At 44.7% G+C, this 9,650-nt stretch overlaps 1 non-coding gene across 1 annotated transcript; it reads right to left on the bottom strand.

The window, feature by feature from the left end:
* Positions 1-1,478: 1,478 nt before the first annotated feature.
* LOC147354896 (U6 spliceosomal RNA) lies at positions 1,479-1,585 on the bottom strand. Its single transcript, XR_015144935.1, has one exon. It is a non-coding gene; the product is annotated as a U6 spliceosomal RNA (small nuclear RNA).
* Positions 1,586-9,650: the final 8,065 nt, after the last annotated feature.

The following is a 9,650-nucleotide window of genomic DNA, read 5'->3' as shown; positions in this document are numbered from 1 at the left end:
TTAGCCAAGGATTTCAAAAAGCTTTCTGTTCACAGCGTTCAGCTAAAAACAAGTAACAAAAGCTTGCCTGCTTACTCTAATTGTTTTAGATTAAGACCTTATCTTGCCTGGTTCTCCTCCCCTTAACTCCAGCCTCTGTGGTTATCGTCTTGACCTCCTTCCAGGATAACTTGATTCTTAATGTCCCGATTGTTTTTTAATAGTCTTTAAGCTTTCTCACTTTCCCTGCCCCCCCCCCCCCCAATCTGGATTAAGAGAGGAGGAGAAAGGAGTATTCTCTAAAGCAATTCATGGTTCATGTCTAAGAAAAAACAATGGCTTAAGAATTGGGAAACCCCAGGTTCTGGCCTTAGCTCTACTGTTGACTAGCAGACACTCAAGCTATTTCTAAAATAAATTAGAATTGTATCTTTTTTTTTTTTTTAATAATTGAGGTTTCTTTTAAATATTTAATTTATTGAGTATTTATTTCACTGCACCGGGTCTTAGTTGCAGCACATAAGATCAATCTTCTTTGTGGCATGTGGGATCTAGTTTCCTGACCAGGGATCGAACCCACACCCACTGCATTGGGAGCACAGAGTCTTAGCCACTGGACCACCAGGGAAGTCCCTGAAATACCTCTTTAATGTCTCTTCCAGGCTCAAGTCTGAATCTCTGGACCCTCATAGTTTCCCACCACATTTACTCTCTGCTTTCCCCCAGTACCAAGAAAGAATCCGGTGTATTCATGAATCCTAATTCCAAATCATTAAAAACTGGTTTCTGTCTCCTTTTTTTTCTTTCAAACTTTAGAAAACCTAAATAATTAAAACAGAAGAACTTATAAAACATAGTTTATACAGTGGTTTTCTTGCAAGCAGTCTTTAATAGACTTCTTTCAAATTCTGACAAATATACTAGGTGTTTGGTTTGGATATGCAGAACTAAAAATATCTAAAGGAGAGATTTTTAACTACTTAGTTCAATCTGTGAAATGCCTGCGAATTCTATCTGGAAGAAAGAATAAGAATGAATATGAAGGACTTCCCTGGTGGTCCAGTGGCTAAGACACTAGTCCCAATGTAGGGAGCCTGGGTTTGATCCCTGGTCAGGAAACTAGATTCCACATGCCACAGTGAAGACCTGAAGAAGCCAAATAAATAATGATAAATAAATAAAATTTAGGAGCAAAACAACAATATATATTTTTAACAAATAAAATATGGGCTTTGCAGTCTGAGAGACCTGGCCTTTTTCTTTTTCATGGTAGCAAGCAAACAGGATTTATTTCAGAGAGAAAGTACAAAACTCTCAGCATAGACAGAGAGGAGGTGAAGTGCCCCAGACCGGGGCTTTGCAGTGCAACTTTAGATAAGTTACGTAACCTCTCTGAGCCTCAACTTTTAAAGACATTTCCCTGTTTTATTCATACTTTTTTAACTTTATTTTTTAATTGCAGGAAAATCACTTTACAATGTTGTGATTGTTTCTGCCATAAAAACATGAAATGCTTCACCAATTTGCATGTCATCCTTGAGCAGGGGCCATGCTAATCTTCTTTGTATCATTCCAATTTAAGTATATGTGCTGCCAAAGTGAGCACTGAGCCTCAATTTCTTCATCTATGAAATGGGAATGATACCTCCCTTGCAGGACTGTTGTGAGGATCACATGCCAGGTATATATTAAGTACTCAATACATGTTCATGTTCTCCTCCACTAAACACCATCTTATTTTTTACGTTGCTCACCAAGAGCACACGTTTGGGCCTGAAACAGCCTAGGTTCAATGGCCTGATCCCACAATTTTAGCAACTCGGTGATTTGGGACAAGTTGTTAACAATCTCGGAAGCACTGTTTTCTCATCTGGAAAATGGAGTTAGCACCAACAGTGCCCAGCTCCAGGAAGCGTTCACGAACTAGTCACATTCATCAGAATCACATTAAATCAACATGGAGACAGCAGGGATACTGAGAGAGTGCTGATGCTGAGTGGCTGCTGAGTTGCTGACGAGGGGTCAGCCAGGTGGCCAGGAGGAGGCTCCATCCTTCTCTTTCTTGATTTTACCTTTACTTGCCCCACTTTTCTTTTTTTTTAATATTTTAAATTATTTTATGGCTATGCTGCTGCTGCTGCTGCTGCTAAGTCACTTCAGTCATGTCCGACTCTGTGCGACCCCATAGATGGCAGCCCACCAGGTCCCCTCGTCCCTGGGATTCTCCAGGCAAGAACACTGGGGTGGGTTGCCATTTCCTTCTCCAATGCATGAAAGTGAAAATTGAAAGTGAAGTCGCTCAGAGGTGTCTGACTCTTTGTGACCCCATGGACTGCAGTCCACCAGGCTCCTCTACCCATGGGATTTTCCAGGCAAGAGTACTGGAGTGGGGTGCCATCGCCTTTCAGTTCAGTTCAGTTCACTTCAGTTCAGCCGATCAGTTGTGTCTGACTCTTTGTGGCCCCATGAATCGCAGCACGCCAGGCCTCCCTGTCCATCACCAACTCCCGGAGTTCACTCAAACTCACATCCATCGAGTCAGTGATGCCATCCAGCCATCTCATTCTGTTGTCCCCTTTTCCTCCTGCCCCTAATCCCTCCCAGCATCAGAGTTTCTCCCAATGAGTCAACTCTTCACATGAGGTGGCCAAAGTACTGGAGTTTCAGCTTTAGCATCATTCCTTCCAAAGAACACCCAGGACTGATCTCCTTTAGAATGGACTGGTTGGATCTCCTTGCAGTCCAAGGGACTCTCAGGAGTCTTCTCCAACAGCACAGTTCAAAAGCATCAATTCTTTGGTGCTCAGCTTTCTTCACAGTCCAACTCTCACATCCATACATGACCACTGGAAAAACCATAGCCTTGACTAGACAGACCTTTATTGGCAAAGTAATGTCTCTGCTTTTCAATATGCTATCTAGGTTGGTCATAACTTTTCTTCCAAGGAGTAAGCGTCTTTTAATTTCATGGCTGCAGTCACCATCTGCAGTGATTCTGGAGCCCCAAAAAATAAAGTCTGACACTGTTCCCACTGTTTCCCCATCTATTTCCCATGAAGTGATGGGACCAGATGCAATGATCTTAGTTTTCTGAATGTTGAGCTTTAAGCCAACTTTTTCACTCTCCTCTTTCTCTTTCATCAAGAGGCTTTTGAGTACCTCTTCACTTTCTGCCATAAGGGTGGTGTCATCTGCATATCTGAGGTTATTGATATTTCTCCTGGCAATCTTGATTCCAGCTTTCCATCACCTTGGTGGGTCTCAATTGCAGCATGTGGGGTCTTTCATTGTGGGGTGTGGGCTTCTCTCTAGATGTGGCTCCCAGGCTCAGTAGTTGTGACTTGCAAACTTAATTGCCCTGTGGCTTGTGGTATCTTAGTTCCCCCACCAGGGATCAAACCCTCATCCCCTGCATTGGAAGGCAGATTTTTAACCACTGGACCACAAGGGAAAGCCCCTCCCCACTTTTCTTTGTCTTTATCCTTTATCTTCTCTCTCAGTTTCTGCTGTGTGAAAAATGCTTGCATCCAGAGCGGTATGATATTTTTCTTTCCCTGCATGGCCTCCATAAATCTTGTGTCTGTGCATGACTCCTTCTCAGTGCTGGGTTTTTGATTCCACGTCCCCAGGTAGAATACTGTGTGTTGAACTCTGTGCCATGGATTTGGTGCTGTGCGCCCTCCTTTGCCTCTGATACCTCCAAGATGAAAAGACCTAATTGCTAAGAATCCTGGGGGCAAAATTAATTCTCAGGAAGGACCACGACTTAGCATCTTTGCATTTCTCTTTTACCTCTGAAAGAGCATAGTCTGCTTTTTCTGTCTTGTGGCCTCTTGTTTGATCATGCTATGCATAATAAATTAATGTGGCATTTCCAACAGGAGTAATTCTACTTACTTCTTTCCCTGAATATTTAGACTGTGGCCAAATGGCTTCTTGTTTTTACTTAAGAGTTAAACAAAAGGGACTTCCCTGGTGGTGCCGTGGTTAAGACTGTGCCTTCCAATGCAGGGGCTGCAGGTTCAATCCCTGATGGGGGGACTAAGATCCCACATGCCTCACTGCTCAAAAACCAAAATGAAAAACAGAAGCAATATTGTAACAAATTCAATAAACAACTTTAAAAATGGTCCACATCAAAAAAATTCTTAAAAAATATACACGTGTGCATATGTAGTCTATATGTATGTGCATGAGTATAACCCTTTGTACTAAATGGTTTGGCTTTTTACAGCAAACTACATTAGAAGCCAATTTGTTCAAACGTGGATGCTTTGAAATGTAAATTCATAGTCCCTACTAACAAAGAACCATAGGAATTCTATGTTCTGTGCACATTTGGCGGCACAACCCGACATTATACCACCTATTTGGGAGGCTGAATGGTATGGTATATTATATATATATATATATATATATATATATATATATATATATGTAATCTTGGACTTAAATTCCAAAACCCTGGCTAGAATTTTCTGCTTAGCCTTCCCCCCACAACTGATGATTTTACCCCAGAGCTAAAGACAAATGAAGAACAAAAACAGGCCTGTTGCTGTGTTGATTATTTCTTGCTCACCTCTATTTCTCTATTAAAAAAATTTTTAAGGTATATATTTTTTAATGTGGACCAATCTTTTTCAATGGCCACATCATACAGCATGCAGGATCTTTAGTTGGGGCGTGCAAACTCTTAGTTGTGGCATGCAGGATCTAGTTTCCTGACCAGGGATGGAACCCCAGCCCCTTTGCATTGGGAGCTCGGAGTCTTAGCCACTGGACCACCAAGGGAGTCCTAGGCCCATTGTTTCTTGACTGCTTTCCCTTCGTGCCTGCAGTCCTTTCTCCCCTTAAGATCATTAATTACTGAGACCTGTTTAAGGGCAAGCATTGTGGCCAGGTTTAGATCATAAAATCTCTTGGACCAAAATGAGGTCAAGCTTGATTATCTTTCTCCAGGGACCCCCTCCCCTATCTGCTTACAACACCCAATGTTGACATAAAGGAAATTTCCAGTTATTTCAACCAGATCATCAGATGCTCTGGACCAAACTCAAGACTGTTAGATTTGTACTCTGTATATTTCCTCAGGCTTCCAGGGGGCTCAAGTGGTAAAAAATCCACCTACCAATGCAGGAGATACAGGTTTGATCCCTGGGTCAGGAAGATCCCCTAGAGGAGGAAATGACAACCCACTCCAGTATTCTTGTCTGGAAAGTTCCATGGACAGAGGAGCCTGGCAGGCTACAATCCACGGGGTTGCAAAGAGTCAGACACAGCTTAGCCACTGGACACACACACACACACACACGCATGTAATTCCCCATATTTTGTCTTTCCTCTTGTCATCATGGGCATTTAAGTCTTAAAATGAGGGTTTGGAAGCTTTTTTTCAGGGACAACCAGGAATGGTGGTGGCTGACTAGACCACTCAAGATGGCTGTTCCCTTGCTCTCTGTCTGTCCCTTGACCGACCAGTGCCTGCTTCATTTACACTTACTCTGGCCTTCCTACATACTTGCCTTGGGTGCCAGCTAGTGATTGTTCTTATCAAAGGGATGGTGAGGTGTGTGCCCTTCTGTTGGTTTCCCTGGTAATTGATGAGCCCATCTGACATCAACTCCCCTGTAACTGGCAATCTCTCCCTCTACCAGGAGCAAAGACTGCTGCCACGTCCTGAAGGTGTATGCTGCACAGGGTGGGAGGTTGCTCCAGGACTTTGCTTCAGACACAGAAGCTCCCCATCTGTCAAACCACTGAAGTCTCTGTTGCCTGATCCATGTGTGCATGCTAAGGCACTTCAGTCAGGCCTGACTCTTTGCAACTTTATGGGCTGTAGCCCGGCAGGTCCCTCTGTTCATGGGATTCTCTGGTCAAGAACACTGGAGTGGGTTTTCCATTCCCTTCTCCAGGGGATCTTCCTGGTGCAGGGATCGAACCCCCATCTCCTGGGTCTCCTGCATTGCTAATGGATTCTTCACCGCTGAGCCACCGGGGAAGCCCTCTATTGCTCAATCCAGGCTTTCGTCAGTCTTGAAGCTGGGCAAATATAGGCTTTGTAGGCCTGTGAGGTGCAGTCCAACAGGTGGGCATAAAGAGACCAGTTTCCAGAGCCCCTCAGGAAGGGGTGAGAAACTTGATAGCTTGGGGTGGTGGTGACAATTACCAACAGGAGAGGTGGTGGGGCGGGGGAGTCCCTGGGACCTGCCAGGGTGGAATAGGAGAGTTTGAGAGGAGCCTGCCTGGGCCTGTGGATCTCCCCCTGGGGGGACTTAGGAGAAAGGGTTCCTCAAATACACTGATAAATATCCTCTGCACTGTAATAGGATTCCATTTGAAACGGTTACAGCCGAGGTGTTATGAGTCCATTCCTGTGTGACAGAAAGCTAGGCTGTTCCTCCATTTGGAAGGTATTATTTTATTTTCCTTGTTCCGAAAATAGCACAAAGGAAGGCTTCTGTTTGTTCTTTTACCTTGTGCTAATCCTAGAGCAACATGAATATGCTACTGTACGCGGATCTTGAAACAACAGTGAAAACTTCCAACACGGGAAGACAATTAATTCCCACTCCTTCCCCCTTTCCTCTTGGATTCCAATGACTGGCTGTGTTTAACCCTAGTTTTGCCTACTCTTTCCCAGAAAAGTCACAGCTAACATGCATAGATCTACTAGCAGGAGCATAGATTCAGTAGGATGTGGGATTCCAGCTTGATTCTCCAGGGGCTGACATCTCATCAGAGAACTAGTCCTGAAGAGCATATGTTCAGTGCTGAGTTTGGGGGTCTGTATGATAATGGCTTCAGGAATGCAGCTGAGACAAAAATCCCTGAGGGTTGAAACACTCAAGCTTCTTGGAGAAGGTGGGCCTCCAAGGATAGATGTAGAGAAGGAGTAAAGAGAGCAGGTGAGAAAGTCAGAAAGAGCAAAACAAATATTGTATATTAATGCATGTATGATATGCATTATGGCAGGCTACAGTCTATGGGGTCTATATGACCAAAGTCACAACCAAAGTGACTCAGCATGCATGCACCACACATATATACAGAATCTAGGAAAACAGTACTGATGAACCTATTTACAGAGAAGAAATGGAGATGCAGATGTAGGGAATGGACTTGTGGACACGGCGGGGGAAGGAGAGGCTAGGACAAATTGAGAAGGTAGCATTGATGTATATACACTCACTCACTCTCAAAGTCACTCAGATGTGTCTGACTCTTTGAGAGCCCATGGACTGCAGCCCGCCAGGCTCCCCTGTCCATGGGATTTCCCAGGCAAAAATACTGGAGTGGGTTGCCATTCCCATCTCCAGGAGATCTTCCCAATCCAGGGATCAAACCTGAGTCTCCTTCATTGCAGGCAGATTCTTTACCATTTGCACCACCAAGGAAGCCCCATGTATGCTCATAACTTGTGGGAGGCTGCTATATAGCACAGGGAGCCCAACCTAGAGCTCTGTGATGACCTAAAGAGGTGGAATGCGGGGCGAGGGAGGCTCAAGAGGGTAAGGGGATATATACAAATATATCATTATGACTGATTAATATTGATGTATGGCAGAGAGCACCACACCATTGTAAGGCAATTACCCTCCAATTTAAAGATATATATAAAGAGAGAGAGGCAGGTGGAGGCTGCAGGCAAGAGCAGCCTGTGTGCGGCATCTCTGTGGAAGGAGAGGGACCCAGTTCACTGGAGACAGCAGTCATGGCTGAAGCAATTTCAGATTCAGTGAAAGCCTAAAGTAGGACTTTCCCTAGATTAATGGAAACCCTGTGCGTTGCAAACGTATCCATCAGAGCATTAGAGGGAGGTAACGGATGATCTGACTCCTGGGGCCTGCCAGCTGAATATGGAGTCGGGAGGGGGACCGTGTTCGGAGAGGCTCAGCCTCTGTACATCTGCTTGCTCTCCTGTGTTGCTCTGCCCAGTCTGGGCTGAGATAAGATTGCATGTGCCCCTTCCTGCTCCCTGTAAACTCAGCTCGTATTAGGTCTTTCTCTCACTCTCTCCCTTCCTCTGCCTTTTCTGCTCACGTCTAGATGTTGAGAAGTCCTTCCTCGCTGTGAGTTTTGGATGGAATGTCCACGTGTGACATCAGTCTTTAGTGCACATGCCCAGATTAGCAGGGAGGGTAAACGATGGGAACTCTATCAATACCCACCTGGTCTGAGGATCATGAGTCTCCAGGCCCAGCTCTAACACTTTTTAGATCCTTGAATGCTGGCATTTCAACTACCTGCTCTTCAGTTTCATTTATTTGTAAAATGGAGACATTAATACCTCCCTATCTACCTCACACAATTTCCTTGAGGCTCAAATGAAATATGGTTGTGAAAGTGCTTTGGAGACAAAGAAATGTATTTATTAGGAGTAACTCAAGACTTGAGGGGTGAATGAGGGGGAAGGTGGTAAAACTGGGACATCTCAATAAATCCCATCCCATCCTATGATTTTATAAAATTGTTTTACACTACTTTGTCATTGGTCAGTAACTAGGTTGTGTCCGCCTTTGGCCAACCCGCCTCTCTGTCCATGGATTTCTCCAGGCAAGAATACTGGAGTGCAATGCCATTCCTTTCTCCCAGGGATTTTCCCAACCCAGGAATTAAACCCACATCTCCTGCTTGGCAGGTGGATCCTTTACCACTGAGCCACTAGGTAAGCCCTTTATATTCCTTCAATAAGTTGAATTAGATAGCTTTTTCTGCTGTTCTAACAACTCTCACTGTAGCGGTATCTTTTTTTCCTCCCTAGATCTCCTTAAATGCAGAACCCAGGGCCTCCCTACATGTTCCAGCTCACCTTGCTCAGCTTCCTCACCAGCCACTGGGTCTCCCAACCACTGAAGCAGCAGCAAAAACTCTCACACAGCATCTCCAAAAGCTCTCTGGACTTCAGTCATCACCCCAGGCCTTCCAGCAGCAGCTGATGTAAAAAATGTGAAAAGATTTTTCCAAAAACGACAAGATGCTCCACACAGAGACTTGGATGTCACTTGGCTCCTCGCTTAGAAACAGCTTCGGAACCTTATTGTGAAAGTAAGTCCTGCAGTATTTCAGGAACAGGTATTCACAACACAAACGTTGACATATTTATAAACTTAGGAATGTGATGATAGATACCGTGGAGTGGATAAAGGGACATATGATAAGTGTCCTTGGTGAGGTTGGCTGTGTGAGACCAGGTCCGAGAAGGATATATCCAGCACATCCTCAGGGCTCCACAAGTGGTTTAGTGATGGGACGATTGACCATGGTGTCATAGTTTGCTGGGGCTGCTGTAACAAAACCTTAGTCCGTTTAGGCTGCTGTAACAAAAGTACCATTGATAAGTGGGCTTCCCTGATGTCTCAGAGGTAAAGAAACAGCATGCAATGCAGGAGACTTGGGTTTGATCCCTGGGTTAGGAAGATGCCCTGGAGAAGGAAATGGAAACCCACTCCAGTATTCTTGCCTGGGAAATCCCATGGACAGAGGAGCCTGGTGGGCTACAGCCCACAGGGTCACAAAGAGTTGGACACGACTGAGTGACTAAGCCACCACCACACTTGATGAGTGGCTTAAAAACAACAGACATTTATTTTCTGGAGGCTGGGAAGTCCAAGATTAAGATGTGGGCAGGGTTGGTTTCTTTTGAGGCCTCTCTCTCTGGCTTGCAGACGGCT

The sequence above is a fragment of the Bos grunniens genome, chromosome 17 (assembly GCF_055505025.1).
Source record: "Bos grunniens cultivar Pamir isolate PY7600 chromosome 17, Bosgru_T2T1.0, whole genome shotgun sequence".
Lineage (NCBI taxonomy): Eukaryota > Metazoa > Chordata > Mammalia > Artiodactyla > Bovidae > Bos > Bos grunniens.
This window is presented reverse-complemented; position numbering and strand designations above follow the sequence as displayed.